General features: G+C 36.9%; 1 pseudogene; it reads left to right on the top strand.

Moving 5' to 3' along the window:
• The first annotated feature begins 2,201 nt into the window (after positions 1-2,201).
• The window catches only part of LOC149253155 (BTB/POZ domain-containing protein At1g30440-like), a 48,599-nt pseudogene continuing 33,166 nt past the window's right edge, over positions 2,202-17,634 (top strand).

The raw sequence follows: 17,634 nt of genomic DNA, 5'->3' as shown, positions 1-17,634 counted from the left end.
AGCAAACTCTGGGAGCTTAATATTTTGGAGCTCCCTAGTAATGTCCTCGCTTGGAGGTCCTCTATCAGAGTCTCTTGATCCCTCGAGATTTCCTAACCCTGATGGAGGGTGCCCAACTTCCACTTCAATTACTTGGCACCCTTACTTCAATTGTTTGGTGCCCTTTTAAGGTCTCATTAATTTCTTCTAAGGAATGCGAGATGAGAGTCAACTCCGATGAAGGTAATGGGTTATTTGTAGGAGGTCCTTGTGATAACTCTCCTTGACCTTGATTTATTCGCGTCCTCACCATTTGAATTGTTCAATATCTGTATGATACGTAAGAATTATTAGCACAACTTAGGGCCTGATCAATTCTTACTTGGCTCACACATGTTTTGCATAATGACAGGTGCAAGTTTTCCTTTTGTTATGCTTGTAAACGACTATGTCTAATATTGAGAAGATAGTTGTGGGTCTACTAAATCCTCCCCCATTGCTATCTAAGCAAGTGCTACCATGCACTACTAGTCACCCTCAAATATCTTTAGATATCCCTAAACAATCATCCTAAATCCATCTTATATATTTTGTGCATTCACATTAACTTACCATTTTTAATCATATTATTATAACTAGGTGCCCTTTTGAAATTCCGTCAACAACATTAGATTAGTTTTCAAAGTGGATGCCTAGCTGTCTCAATCAACTCAATATTGACATTATTGTTAGATGTATACTATCCAATTGATGTATATAGAATGGCTAGTGCTACATGCTTTAAGATAATAATATTGTATATTGTAAGTGATTCTAACATACCAATCTATTGTTGTTCACATTTGACAATTTTAATGTATTAAAATCTACTAAGAGAAAAGAGAAATATGTTTTGTGCAATGAAATGGACTCCATATTATATGCGTATATTTTAGAGTATGAATGAGACAAATTACCAAATTCCTCTAGATACAAAGAGGAAAACATTAGCATCCCAAAATCAAACTCCATTACCATGTCAATGACATTGCATTCTGTACTGCTTATCCTCAACTCTAACTAATTGAAACTAATAAAATGTATAATTTATAATGAACCTAACGCTTGGAGGAAGCCATGGGCGTATTTCATGAACGAGGACTCCTATTGGATCCAAATGCATATGACAAGGTTCTAAAGAGATGCATTTTATTGAATAATTTATCAAGCAATGATGTGTACATACTCTAATATCTTTTGTATTCAAGTCTGTAACTGACAACCCATATTCTTAACTATTACGCCTAGAAAAGCTAAAATCAAAATAATTTTGAGTTTAAATATTATAGATTATAAATTATAAAAACTTAGACATATATATTTTTATGAATTATATATTAAAATAATTATATAAATGAAATCCCTTATCCCAAAATAAAAAAGTTTCTAACACCAATTTAACACATCCCTCACATTGTAATGGTTATATGGATGATATCCCTTGTCCCAAATTTAAGGGGTCTCACATGGCTTTAGCAGACCTCTCATTTTGTATAATAATTATGCCTTTCCTTTATTAAAAATCACAATTTCTATTTCTTTTTTAAAAAGCTGACACTTTTTAAATGTTAACTTTTCTTTTACAAAAATTACAAAAATATTAATATGTGCAAAATTGGGATTTTTTTTTTAAGAATAAAACTAGATATATAGTGTATGTGTCATTATGGTAAAATGTGTCTACCCATTCAATTTGAAAAAGAAAACACGGGAAAAGACAGAATGGGAATCCGTCTTTGGAAGCAACACTACGCAATGGGTATTTTAATAATGATGGTTGTTGGGTTTGTTAACATATTGAGATGGTTCCAGGAAGTCGACCTCATTTGCTTGAGGGTATGGGTATTGAATGGTAGAGGTCCCTGGAGACTATAAATTGCCAAAAATCAGATGGGAACGGTTCGTCTACTTTCAGGATTTGACTAATCTTTTCGATTTTTTTCTACTATTCGTTTGAATCCATGGGAACTCGATTGCTAATTTCAGTTGGAAGGCCCTGTTGCAGATTCAGAATGAAGTTTCCCGAATGATGTGCCAATTTTTTTTTCTTGATCGGTTCTAGCCTATTATATTATATACCAGCTGCATTGAAAAAGATAACTTGGCCGTGGAGACCTGACAAAAGTAGCTCCATTTCTCAGCTCTGATCTGGGGATTCGGTTGAATTCAGTGTATAAGAAAAGATGAAGCGAGTTTTTGGAGTCAAGAAGGACAAGGATCCTCCTCCATCCGTTCAAGATGCTACTGAAAGGATCAATAAAAGAGGTGACACAATTGATGAAAAGGTTAAGAAACTTGACATTGAGCTTGCTAGATATAAAGAATAGATAAAGAAGACTAGGCCAGGTCCTGCTCAAGAGGCTATCAAAGCTTGGGCTATGAGGATACCCAAGAAAAAGAGGATGTATGAGGGACAGAGGGAAATGATTTACAATCAAACATTCAATCTTGATCAGGTTTCCTTTGCCACAAAGGGCATCAAGGATGCTCTGAATATGATGGCAGCCTTGAAATCTTCCAACAAGGAACTGAAAGGATCACTTAAGACAATGAAGATTGAAGACATTGATAATATTCCATATTATCCTTCCAGACATTCCAGGAGGCACGGATGCATTTGAGCTTGCTGCAAATTTTGCTATGGTGTCAAACTGGAGCTTACACCCATCAATGTAACCCCACTTCGCTGTGCTACAAAATATTTGGAAATGACAGAAGACTTTGACGAGGGCAATCTGATACTGAAAACTGAGGGGTTCCTCAACCATGTGGTGCTTAGAAGTTGGAAGGATTTTGTCCAGACTCTACAAAGCTGTGAGTGTTTAATGCCACTGGCCGAAGAACTTAATATGGTGAAGAAATGTGTTGATTCAATTGCTATGAAGGCTTGCATGGATTCCAGTCTCTTTGGTTGGCCAATGACTGAGGGAATGGGGATGCAAGGGATGCAGAATACTAGAGGAGGTGTTATTTGGAATGGAATTAATGCAAGACAAGACAAAGAGGGGCACTATTAGATTGGTGGTACGAAGATGTTGCTGAGCTGAGCTTACCCTTCTACAAAAGAGTAATATCCGCAATGGAAGCTAAAGGAATTAGGCAAGAGAGAAGGCATCTATACTCAATGAAACTGAGCAGAGTGATGCAAAAGGTTCTGAAGTTATTGGTAACAGTGACCTGAAAGACAAGGACAAAACTCCTAGCAAGGTATTAGTTCCAATCTCAGTCACAAAAAATAGTAGGTTAAAGAGACATACAAAAACACAGATGGCAACCAAGAACTGGGAGCTGGTGGTGCACAAAGTGATATGACGGATAGTGAGATTAGAGTAGACCCTTATCATGATGTTATTGCATCTGATGTTTTGAAGTAGGATGCTACATCTGAAGATCACCAACCCTTAGATACAAACTATGATACAGATTTTCTCCCAAAGGGGCATGGTCACAAGTCGTAGGGAATTTTAAGTATGGAGGATCATAGTGAATCAAAGTCCATCTTCGAGCTAAAAGAGGTCCTCTCATGGATACAAAGGAAGGGATCGAAAGTATAAAGGTGAAAGATATTTCAAAAGATGGTTCTTTTGTTAGGTCCCTATAATACTAGTGGTTACCCCATTACTATTGTAGTTGTATCCCTTATTAATATTGTTGTGCCCCTATTGCCCCCATATTTTTATTACTGTGCCCGATAGAATCCCTCTATTGTTATTTTTGTGCCTTTATATTATTATTGTTAGGTCAGCTGGGTATATTGTGACTCCTTAGACTCCTATATATAGAAAAGAGATTTTGTCATTTGAACCATCAAAGAATCATTCATTTTTGTAATGTAAATGAGGTTGCCCCCTCGAAGAGGTTGAATTATAAGGCATTGATCTATCTTTTCTATCTTTTTGTGAGCTGGTTTCATAACATTTGGTATCAGAGCTTTGTATTCTAGTGTTTCGCTGCTCCAAATAGGTCATCGTGGCATTTTCGCTATAAATTTTTTTATGCGATGTTTCAGAAGCAAAAAAAACCCATTTGAGAGGAAATCGCACTAAACCTTGGGTCCGAATTGTAGAGCTTTTCGCACTATATTTGCGGAGATATGATCTGAGGAAGTTGGTCTTTTTGCAGACTCCTGAATTACATTCCAAACAGGTGACCTGGGGAAAATCGTCATAACTTTCTCTCTGAGCATCAGATTGAAGTTTCGTAAGAAGTTACAGAAAGAGGACAGACTGTAGTTTCTTGTATATATTTTTTCAGAGCTAAAGATTGAAATAGGGACACGTGGCATGTCGTACAAATTCGCTCTACTGAACTAGTCCATAATCAGGTCATTGTGGGAGATTTGGCATAACACTTCCTTGGAGAATCCAATTTGGATTAGATTGGTGGCATTGGAAGGAGGACACAAAGGGTTACTTCAGGTCGCAATTTCAGAATTAGATGATCCAAAATTACAGAGATACATCAGAGGCAATATCGAGCTCCTACAAAGTGAAAAAAGGTGTGTAGATTTTTTTAAATTTTTGCTTAAGCTTGGTTTGAAAAATTATTTTGAAGGAATTCAAAGGGCATAGTAAAGAATTATTATCGGTAAATGATGCCCCAAGGAAAGAAAATGAAAACACATAGTAAGCAACCTGAAATCTCTAGCATGACTCATGAAGAAGAGGAAGAAATGCTACATGATATATCAAATTTACAAGACCAAGTGCAACAAATGTCACTCTCACAAAAGCTAATAGAAGCTAAGATAAATGGCGTGGAATCTAAGATAAAGGGCATGGAAGCTAAGATGAATGGCATGGAAGCTAAGATGGATGATTTGAAGATAGATTTGAAGATAGATTTGAAGAGAGACATGGCAGATTTGAAGACAGATTTGATAAATTTTCTACAAGAAATACTTACTAATGTTGAAAGGGTAGTAAAGGAAACTCATGATGCAAACAAAAGAAATGTTAATCATGATTTCATAGACTCTAATGTTGGATTGAAGACCCACCAAATTCCAAAAATCGATATGAGGAAGTTTGATGGCAAGGATCCTGCAACATGGATATTACAGATGGAGCAATTTTTCGATCTCAATAATGTGCAAAACACACAAAAGGTACGTATTGCAACTTTATATTTGGAACCAAATCAGTTTGTATGGTATCAATGGCTTTTCTCTCGTAAAAAAATTATCACTTGGGCAATTTTTACGGAAGAATTGACATCACATTATGAGGATACAAAAAGCAACACTTTTTTTAGCCAATTGATAAGTCTCAAACAAAAGGGTTCAATAATGGAGCACATTGAGGAGTTCCAAAAATTGAACATAAGGGTAAAAAATATTCCAGAGGAGCATAGGATTGATGAGTTCATAGGGACTTTAAAGGATAATATCCAATATGATGTTTGCCTTTAATAACCTGATTCATTAGAGAAGACATTCAGGTTAGCAAGAAAAATGGAAAGCAAAATTATGGCAACCAGGAAGCATACCACTCACAATTATAAAGATGGAAGTGTTATTGCCCCTAGACTTCCACAACCTATAAGGTTGACACCACAACAATTGGAAGAAGAAAGAGCAAAAGGGCTTTGTTACAGTTGTGATAGAAAATACATTAAAGGTCATAAGTGTGCTGAGAAGAAATTATTCTACATAGATTGTGAAGAGGAAGAAGAAAAGGAGCAAGAAAGGTCAAAAGAAGAGGATATACTCCAGAAACAAAGCCTAGATAAAGAAGAAATGAATCCTACCATATCTTGTAATGCATTGGCGGGAATTACCACTCCTCAAACCATCAGGATAGAAGGACAAATCAAGAAGAAAAAGGTAATAGTGTTGATTGATTTAGGAAGTACCCACAATTTTATTCATTGTAAGGTAGCAAAAGAATTGAATTGCTTCCTATATCCAGCACCAGAGTGTCAAGTGATGGTTCCAAATTTAGGAACAATAAATTGCTCTGGAAAGTGCCATAATATCAAGCTATCCATGGGAGAATATGTATTGACTAGCCCAATGCTTTCGATTCCAATGGGAGGTGCTGATGTTGTACTAGGAGTCCAATGGCTACAATCCTTGGGTACAATAGCTTTTAATTTTCAAGAACTTTTCATGAAATTTTCTACAGAAGGAAAGGAAGTTGAATTGAGGGGTATTGCAGGGAAACTGGGAAAGATAATCAGCTCTAACAGTATGACAAAGCTTCTAAAAAAGGAACAAAGAGGTGTAATTGCACAATTATGTTTGCTAGATGTTTCCACATTGAAATCATCTATTTCTCCAGATCTCCAAAAAGTCTTGGACAATCATTCCAAGGTGTTTGAGACTCCCAAAGGTCTCCCACCTATTCGTGATCATGATCATACTATTCATTTGATTCCAGGAAGTGTTTCTCCAAACATCAGGCCATACAGATATCCCTATGCCCAAAAGAGTCAAATTGAACGTATGGTTGCAGAAATGCTAGAGGCTGGTATAATTCAACCTAGTCAAAGTTCTTTCTCTGCTCCAGTAGTATTGGTGCACAAGAAGGATGGATCATGATCATGTGTCCAGATTATAGGGAGCTCAACAAGCTCACTATTAAAGATAAGTTTCCCATTCCTGTCATTGATGAATTACTGGATGAATTGCATGGATCAATTTACTTCACCAAGTTGGATCTTCGTTCAGGATATCATCAAATCAGAATGAAGACTGAAGACATTCCAAAAATAACATTTAGAACTCATGAGGGTCATTATGAATTTTTGGTCATGCCTTTTGGCCTTACCAATGCACCTTCTGCATTTCAAGGTTTGATGAATTCCATTTTCAAACCCTTCCTTAGAAAATTTGTGTTAGTATTTTTTGATGATATACTAATCTACGACAAGTCTTGGAAGGATCATGTTGAACATGTTGACAGGGTGCTACAACTATTGGAGGAGAAACAATTATATGCAAAAAGATCCAAATGTTTCTTTGGAGTACAAGAGGTGGAATATATAGGTCATATTGTATCTCATGAAGGAGTTAAGGTAGACCCTATCAAAATTAAAGCCATTAAGGAATGGAAAATCCCCACATCCATAAAGCATCTGTGAGGATTTCTCCGGTTGATAGGGTATTATCGCAAGTTTGTTAAGAATTATGGGAGAATAGTAGCACCTCTAACAAAATTATTGAAGAAAGATGCATTTTCATGGACTCCAGAAGCAACAAAGGCCTTCGAACATCTTAAAGAGGCAATGTGCCAAGCACCGGTCTTAGCTACACCGGACTTTACAAAAACCTTTATTGTGGAATGTGATGCTTCAGGAAATGGAATTGGTGTTGTTTTAATGCAAGATGAAAGACCCATTGCTTTTGAAAGTCGTCCAATCAAGGGAAAGTTTTTACACAAAGCCATTTATGAGAAGGAAATGTTGGAAATACTACATGCACTTAAGAAATGGCGACCTACCTAATGGGAAGACACTTCAAGGTAAAAACAGATCATGATAGCCTTAAATGGTTTTTAGAACAAAGATTATCCTTTTAAGAGCAACAAAAGTGGGTCACAAAGATGTTGGGTTATGACTTTGAAATCATCTACAAAAAATGGAAGAAAAATGTGGTGGAAAATGCACTCTCAAGAAAGGATGAGGATGTGGAAGCATTGTTGTGCGCCATTTCTATTATCCAACTAGATTGGATAAACGAATCAAGGGAGGAATGGAAGAATGATGAAGAAGTGTGGGAACTTATTCAAAAGTTACAACAAGATTCCAATACATATGATACATTTAGCTGGAAAAATGATTCATTATGGTACAAAGATCGCTTATACCTCTGTAAGAATTCCCAACTCAAACAAAATATTCTTATGGAATTGCACACTTCTCCATTAGGAGGGCACTCAGGATTTTTAAAAACTTACCACAGGGTTAAGAAGGAATTTTTTTTGGATGGCCTTAAATCGGATATTCAAAAGTTTGTGGCAAAATGTTTGGTTTGCAAACAAAATAAAGTTGAAACAATTAAGACCCCGGATCTATTACAACCTTTATCCATTCCAAGCCAATGTTGGGAGGAGGTTTCAATGGATTTTATCACAGGTTTACCCAAGTGTGAGGGAAAGAGTGTCATCATGGTGGTAGTTGACAGACTTACCAAGTATGCACACTTTTGTGCATTATCACATCCATTTAAAGCCAGTACAGTTTCTACTGCATGTATGGAAACAATTCAAAAGCTACATGGAAACCCAAAGATTATTGTAAGTGACAGAGATCCCATTTTCACTGGAAATTTTTGGACAGAATTATTTTCTTGTCTCGGAACTCAGTTAGCTCATAGCTCATCTTATCATCCTCAATCTGATGGGAAAACTTAGATAGTAAACAAATGTTTGGAAGGATATCTTCGTTGCTTTGTATCTGATAAACAGACATAATGGGTCAAATGGTTGCCTCTGGCTGAATGGTGGTATAACACTTCCTTCCATACAACAACAGTAATGACCCCATTTATGGCACTTTATGGATATCAGCCACCATCCATCACATCATATTTATGAGAAAATTATAAGGTTCAAGTAGTGGAACATCACATCGAGCATCAACAACAAGTCCTCCAAGTCTTAAAGGATAACCTCATGTTGGCGCAGAATAGAATGAAACAACACGCAGATCAACATCGCAGCGAAAGAAGTTTTGATGTAGGTTATTGGGTATTCCTACGGCTACAACCATATAAATAAATGTCCCTCAAGCAAGCTAAGAAGGATAATAAATTATCACCAAAGTATTATGGTCCGTACAAGGTGTTGCAAAAGATTGGTACTATGGCATACAAATTGGAGCTTCCTGCAGCTTCTCGAGTGCACCTAGTTTTCCATGTTTCATGTTTAAAGAAGGTTATAGGCGACAAGCTCCTAGTTCAAACAATATTTCCAGAACTTGACGAGGAAGGAAATATTATATTGGAACCGGAAGCAGTCACAGAAACAAGAACTCAACAACTACAAAATCGATCAATTTCGGAGTATCTCATCAAGTGGAAGAACTTATCCACTGAAGATTCCACATGGGAGGATGAGAATTTTATACAGAAGCATCCAGAACTACTCAAGCATTGAGGACAACACTTTTTTGAAGGAGAGGGGCATGTTAGGTCTTTATAATACTAGTGATTACCCCATTACTATTGTAGTTGTATCCCTTATTAATATTGTTGTGCCCCTATTGTCCCCATATTGTTATTACTGTGCCCCATAGAATCCCTCTATTGTTATTTTTGTGGCTTTATATTATTGTTGTTAGGTCGGCTGGGTTATGTTGTGACTCCTTAGACTCCTATATATAGAAAGGAGGTTTTGTGATTTGAATCATCAAAGGATCATTCATTTGTGTAATGTAAAGGAGGTTGTCCGCTCGAAGAGGCTGAATTCTAAGGCGTTGATCTATCTTTTCTATCTTTTTGTGACCTGGTTTCATAACATCTTTGGTTCTCAACTTTATTGAAGCAATTCATGTCGCTGAACAAAGACAAGCTGATTTTTGAGTACAAACAAAAATTGAAGGAAAAATATGAGAAGGAGATTAAGGATGTGAGGGCAAGGGAGCATTGTAGGGGCAGTAATGTACTATGCCAAGAAATTCATTCATGGGTTAACACGATGACAAGGGATAGCAAAACCCCTGCCCTCAAAGTCCCCTCCTTGCGAGGTTGATCAGAGGGAAATTTTGGAACAATAGAGAGCCTCCTTCCTGACTATAGGGCTGGTAATACAATGAAATTTCTCATTGAATTACTATGGACATCGAATATACTGAATGCTTCCAATTCATGCAAGAGAAGTCTTGAGAGGAGAATTAGGTTACAACTTGAACAAGCGACTTGTTATGCTCCTATACCATAGGTGTCATATTTCATGATTGACTGGATGGGCTATGAATATGTTCATACCTTTACTTATTGCAAAGGTTTTCCATATTGTCAAAAAATATAAAAAAAAATTAAAAAATGTAAAGAGGGTATACCCTAAAAGAAAAATCAAAGGGTGAAAAGAATAAGATGGTCAAAAAGGTAAAATAAAATGAACCCAACCAAAAGAAAGACCAAGGAAAGTGTGCAAGTCTAAATGCCACTACTTTTACTCTTATGCAATAAAAAATTGTGTGCAGCTTGTAACTTAATGCCACAATTGATGAACAGTCAAACAACTTAAGCTTGACTAGTTCATATTTTCAATTTTATGTTTTAGAGATAGAGAATAAAATCTGACCAAACTATTTAATCTTGGCAGATAAGTAGATAGGTAGAGTAAATAAAAGGAGCTCAACAGTTTAATCTGAGCCCTTGGATGTAATAAGGTTATATTTAGATAGATATCTACATGTAAAAGAAAATAAAGTGTGATAAAGGTTTGTCAGTTTAAGTGCACCCAAATAAAGAAGAAAAAATGTTAGGTTAAAGTAGGTAGGGTAGGTAGATGATATTGCAGAATTACATGTGATGGATAATGACTCTAAATGTGCTAATTTTTGCTTTCATCACAAGTGCAAGGCAGACATTACACTGAAAGAATTTCAAGTAAGGCAAGGTCAAATAATTAACTCCCCTTCTCATTTTCCCTAATTATTCACTAATTCCCCTTAAGTACTAAGGCATTTGAAAATTAGAGGGGCTCAGAGCATTTCTCTGACTTCTGGAGGGACCAAACCCTCGGCCCAATAATTTAAAAGCCTAAGTACTTAAAACCATCATTCATTCTCTCTCATAAGTCTTTTCCTAAGTAAAATCCTATTTTACTTAGGAAAAATGCACAACATCACATAAAAACCCCTTTTTCCACTTAAGCCTAAGTTAAATACATAATCTTAATGTTTTACTTGGTGCTTTTCATTACATTTTCATATTAACTATTAACCTATTTTAATCTATAAACTCCCGCACAATATTACCCCTTCCCGTATTATTTAAATATATATAAAAATTCCCCAAATTTTATATATTCCACCCCTTTGGTTAATTATAACCATAAATACGTTTAAATATGATTAACTAGTTAACTTGTAACTAGTTAACAACTTAACACCCTCGCTGCATTAATTGGGATTAATTAACCCTCATGGTTAATTAACAACCCTCCCCAACCAATCATATCACCCCCGATACAATTAAACAATTTTTAATTGGGTCGAGCCCGCTTGCATTAAACCCCGCCACATCGCGCCTCCCGTCAGCCATCCGATCGTGCCTCCATCATCCAACAACCATTAACAATATCACGCACCACTTTGTGACTGCGCGTTAGAGCGCGATCACAAAGTGGTTTTCGCACAACGCCCCGCCACGTGTCGCAAAACCTGTGGAATCGCTGGCTCCTGGCTACATATCGCCCGCTCCCAAAAGTGGTGCGATACCATACCGCTTACCGCCCTCCACATACGTCAAAAAATCCTTTCTCGCTTACGTCATCTTCCCGAATAACAAAAAATGCCCGCTAACCTTGACTTTGTTAATAAAACAAATGAATGTCATTTTCATTGTTTTTAACCATATACCAGTGTTCCCATGCAAAGGACGTCGAGGTCAACTGTCGAAGATTTCCAACCGCCACCTTGCTAAGAATCTTGCAGCCGACGCAGCCCAGAACCTATTAAACTACTGCCTACACCTGTTTTTGCACTGTTCACTTCCCAAATACAGGTATTTATCCAATTTCCACCAAAACCCTGCAAGTTTTAATTTTACACTGTAAATTCCACAAAGAAAGCCCAAATTCATTGCAAATTCAGTCGTTGTTTTCATTATATGAGTTCCCAGACCCTCTGTTTTCCCGTTGTTATTGAAAATCACTATTTTCCATCTGAATACACAAGAACCAGACATGGAAACCCCTGTGGCTCTGACTGTTGCACCCATGAATGCCCCTCATAAAGATTTAGACTATCTGCCTCTTGCAGATAAAGACTTTCAGATAAAAGACTTGTCCACTGATAAAAATCACCTTAATGTCTTTTGCCAAGCCAGAGACAACTACCTAAAAGGCTCAAACATCCTGGGACTGTGGGAATCCAACCTTCCTAGGTATTTTCTACCTTTAGTCCATGTCTTCCCTGATATAATCCACCAATGCCAAGCCAATAATGACCCTAACCGCAGAGCTGTTATGTCCCCAAGTCAAACAGTCCTCTTCTCCATAACAGCTGCATCCATTAATGAAATGTTGCAATTTTCCCCTAGTCAAGCTCTCACTCCCCTTTCTATAGGATATTTACTTGAGAAATCCACTCAATTGTCTCAGTCAGAACTGAAATGCATCTGTCAAACTTTCATGTCACTAAAGCATCAGCCTGATGGCCCACCTCCTTATCTACAAGCTTTCTTCATAGACATGGGAGAACGTATTGTTGATATGATATCTTTAATCATGAGATTCAACACTAGTGAGTATGTTGATGACATAACCTTAGTATTGTTGTCAATTTTTACTCCTGGGCAGCCCACTGTTGTCAAGTATGATTATGCCTCCTATATTGTCAATAAGATTCATGACCAATTTCCGAGACTGGACAATGAAGGAGTCTTCAAATACACCACTTTCATCTATCATCTTATGTTGTATTATCAGTCAAAGAACTTCCCTTTCCCTGTCAGGAAACTTGACACTAAAGGCAATCCAAGGTCTGTTATCTTTTGGAGTCCCATCTTCCATGCATCCTTTGAATCCCCTTACTCATACAATGAGTTCATTGATCAATTTGTTCATCCAGCAACCACCTTATTGACAGGGATTTCCCCTCCTAGGATCAGTGGTGACATCAAGAGAATCCTACAGCTCTCCAAGCAATACAAAATAGGTGATTGGTATCTATACAAGGACCATACAGAAATTAGGATATATGGATGTGAGCTCTGCCCTTTCAAGTTACCAAAATACATTCCAATGAGACTGTTTGCATTGGAATATTTCAGACAAATGATACATACAGACATGCTTAATTTTTACAAAGCCACAAAGAAAGCTCAACTCAAAATCAAAAATCAGTTAGTCCCTTTTGTCTGCAATGATAGGGAAGCATGGAGAGAAGCAGAGAAAATTCTAGAAGATCATCTTAAATTGCAAAAAAGTTTTGGTTGGAGGCCATATGACCCTAATAGCTTTATATGTGATAGGAGAATGAAAAACAGGTTGTCACCGTACATTCAGCATAGGATTCCAGAGATTGAACAATTTGCAAACATGGATGAGTGGAGGGAAGGGACCCTGTTATGAAACCAGCTCAAGAAAAGATAGAAAAGATAGATCAACGCCTTAGAATTCAACCTCTTCGAGGGGGCAACCTCCTTTACATTACATAAATGAACAATTCTTTGATGATTCAAATGAAAAAACCTCCTTTCTATATATAGGAGTCTAAGGAGTCACAATATAACCCAGCTGACCTAACAATAATAATATAAAGCCACAAAAATAACAATAGAGGGATTCTATGAGGCACAATAATAACAATATGGGGATAGTAGGGGCACAACAATATTAATAATGGGTACAACTACAATAGTAATGGGGTAATCACTAGTATTATAGGGACCCAACATGCCCCTCTCATTCAAAAAAGTGTTGTCCTCAACTCTTGAGTAGTTTTGGACGCTTCTATATAAAATTATCATCCTCCCATGTGGAATCTTCAGCAAATAAGTTCTTCGACTTGATAAGATACTCTGAAATTGATCGATTTTGTAGCTGTCGATTTCTTGTTTCTGTAACTACTTCTGGTTCCAATATAATTTTTCCTTCCTCGTCTAGTTCTGTCAATATTGTTTGAAGTGGGAGCTTTAGACATGAAACATGGAAAATTGGGTGCAATCGAGAAGCTGCAGGAAGCTCCAATTTGTATGCCATAGTCCCAATCTTTTGCAACACCCTGTACAGACCATAATACTTTGGTGATAATTTATTATCCTTCTTAGCTTTCTTGAGGGACATTTGCTTATATGGTTGTAGCCGTAGGAATACCTAATCACCTACATCAAAACTTCTTTCGCTGCGATGTTGATATGCCTGTTGTTTCATTCTATTCTATGCCATTTGACCCATTGTGTCTGTTTATCAGATACAAAGCAACGAAGATATCCTTCCAAACATTTTTTTACTATCTCAGTTTGCCCATCAGATTGAGGATGATAAGATGAGTTATGAGCTAACTGAATACCAAGACAAGAAAATAATTCTGTCCAAAAATTTCCAGTGAAAATGGGATCTCTGTCACTTACAATAATCTTTGGGTTTCCATGTAGCTTTTGAATTGTTTCCATAAATGCAGTAGAAACTGTACTGGATTTAAATGGATGTGATAATGCACAGAAGTGTGCATACTTGGTAAGTCTGTCAACTACCACCATGATGACACTCTTTCCCTCAGACTTGTGTAAACCTGCGATAAAATCCATTGAAACCTCCTCCCAATGTTGGCTTGGAATGGATAAAGGTTGTAATAGACCTGGTGTCTTAATTGTTTCAACTTTACTTTGTTGGCAAACCAAACATTCCGCCACAAACTTTTGAATATCTGGTTTAAGGCCATCCCAAAAAAATTCCTTCTTAACCCTGTGGTAAGTTTTTAAAAATCCCGAGTTCCCTCCTAAGGGAGAAGTGTGCAATTCCATAAGAATCTTTTGTTTTAGCTGGGAATTATTACAGAGGTATAAGCGATCTTTGTACCATAACGAATCATTTTTCCAGCTAAATCTATCCAACATACTGGAATCTTGTTGTAACTTTCGAATAAGTGCCCACACTTCTTCGTCATTCTTCCATTCCTCCCTTGCTTCGTTTATCCAATCTGGTTGGATAATAGAAATGGCACACAACAATGCTTCCACATTCTCATCCTTTCTTGAGAGTGCATCTGCCACCACATTTTTCTTCCCTTTTTTGTAGATGATTTCAAAGTCATAACCCAACATCTTTGTGACCCACTTTTGTTGCTCTTCAAAGGATAATGTTTGTTCTAAAAAGTATTTAAGGCTATCATGATCTGTTTTTACCTTGAAGTGTCTTCCCATTAGGTAGGGTCGTCATTTCTTAAGTGCATGGAGTATTGCCAACATTTTCTTCTCATAAATAGCTTTGTGTAAAAACTTTCCCTTGATTGGATGAATTTCAAAAGAAATGGGTCTTTCATCTTGCATTAAAACAACACCAATTCCATTTCCTGAAGCATCACATTCCACAATAAAGGTTTTTGTGAAGTCCGATGTAGTGAAGACAGGTACTTGGCACATTGCCTCTTTAAGATGTTCGAAGGCCTTTGTTGCTTCTGGAGTCCATGAAAGTGCATCTTTCTTCAATAGTGTTGTTAGAGGTGCTGCTATTCTCCCATAATTCTTAACAAACTTGCGATAATACCCTGTCAACCTGAGAAATCCTCGTAGATGCTTTATGGATGTGGGGATTTTCCATTCCTTAATGGCTTTAATTTTGCTAGGGTCTACCTTAACTCCTTCATGAGATACAATATGACCCAGATATTCCACCTCTTGTACTCCAAAGAAACATTTGGATCTTTCTGCATATAATTGTTTCTCCTCCAATAGTTGTAGCACCCTATCAACATGTTCATCATGATCCTTCCAAAACTTGTTGTAGATTAGTATATCATCAAAAAATACTAACACAAATTTTCTAAGGAATGGTTTGAAAATTGAATTCATCAAACCTTGAAATGTTGAGGGTGCATTGGTAAGGCCAAAAGGTATGACCAAAAATTCATAATGACCCTCATGAGTTCTAAATGCTATTTTTGGAATGCCTTCAATATTAATTCTGATTTGATGATATCCTGAACGAAGATCCAGCTTGGTGAAGTAAATTGATCCATGCAATTCATCCAGTAATTCATCAATGATAGGAATGGGAAACTTGTCTTTAATAGTGAGCTTGTTGAGCTCCCTATAATCCAGACACATGCGCCATAATCCATCCTTCTTGTGCACCAATACTACTGGAGCAGAGAAAGAACTTTGACTCGGTTGAATTATACCAGCCTCTAGCATTTCTGCAACCATACGTTCAATTTCACTCTTTTGGGCATAGGGATATCTGTACGACCTGATGTTTGGAGGAACACTTCCTGGAATCAGATGAATAGCATGATCATGATCATGAATAGGTGGGAGACCTTTGGGAGTCTCAAATACCTTGGAATGATTGTCCAAGACTTTTTGGAGATCTGGAGAAATAGATGATTCCAATGTGGAAACATCTAGCGAACATAATTGTGCAATTACACCTTTTCGTTCCTTTTTTAGAAGCTTTGTCATACCCTTAGAGTTGATTATCTTTCCCGGTTTCCCTGCAATACCCCTTAATTCAACTTCCTTTCCTTCGACAGAAATTTCATGAAAAGTTCTTGAAAATTAAAAGCTATTGTACCCAAGGATTGTAGCCATTGGACTACTAATACGACATCAACACCTCCCATTGGAATGGAAAGCATTGGGCTAGTCAATACATGTTCTCCCATGGATAGCTTGATATTATGGCACTTTCCAAAGCAATTTATTGTTCCTCCATTTGCAACCATCGTTTGACACTTTGGTGCTAGATATAAGAAGCAATTCAATTCTTTTGCTACCTTACAATGAAAAAAATTGTGGGTACTTCCTGAATCAATCAACACTATTACCTTTTTCTTCTTGATTTGTCCTTCTATCTTGATGGTTTGAGGGGTGGTAATTCCCGCCAATGCATTACAAGATATGGTTGGATTCATTTGTTCTTCATCTAGGCTTTGTTCCTGGAGTATATCCTCATATTTTGACCTTTCTTGCTCCTTTTCTTCTTCCTCTTCACAATCTATGTAGAATAATTTCTTCTCAGCACACTTATGACCTTTGGTGTATTTGCTATCACAACTGTAACAAAGCCCTTTTTCTCTTTTTTCTTCCAATTGTTGTGGTGTCAACCTTATAGGTTGTGGAAGACTAGCGGCAACAACACTGCCGTCTTTATATTTGTGAGTGGTATGCTTCCTGGTTGCCATAATTTTGCTTTCCATTTTTCTTGCTAACCTGAATGCCTTCTCTAATGAATCAGGTTCCCAAAGGCGAAGATCATGTTGGATATTATCCTTTAAATACCTTATGAACACATCAATCCTATGCTCCTCTGGAATATTTTTTACCCTTATGTTCAATTTTTGAAACTACTCAATGTGCTCCATTATTGAACCATTTTGTTTGAGACGTATCAATTGGCTAAAAAAAGTGCTGCTTTTTGTATCCTCATAATGTGCTATCAATTCTTCCGTAAAAATTGCCCAAGTGATAAATTGTTTACGAGAGCAAAGCCATTGATACCATAAAAACTGATTTGGTTCCAAATATAAAGTTGCAATACGTACATTTTGTGTGTTTTGCACATTATTGAGATCGAAAAATTGCTCCATCTGTAATATCCATGTTGCGGGATCCTTGCCATCAAACTTCCTCATATCGATTTTTGGAATATGGTGGGTCTTCGATCCAACATTAGAGTCTATGAAATCAAGATTAACATTTCTTTTGTTCTCATCATGAGTTTCCTTTACTACCCTTTCACCATTAGTAAGCATTTCTTGTAGAAACTTTGTTAAATATGTCTT

Source organism: Pinus tabuliformis, chromosome 7 (genome assembly GCF_031772625.1).
Source record: "Pinus tabuliformis cultivar Carrire ecotype Pingquan chromosome 7, CPIR1, whole genome shotgun sequence".
Taxonomy (NCBI): domain Eukaryota; kingdom Viridiplantae; phylum Streptophyta; class Pinopsida; order Pinales; family Pinaceae; genus Pinus; species Pinus tabuliformis.
The sequence above is the reverse complement of the archived record's forward strand: the minus strand, read 5'-3'. Positions and strand labels throughout refer to the sequence as shown.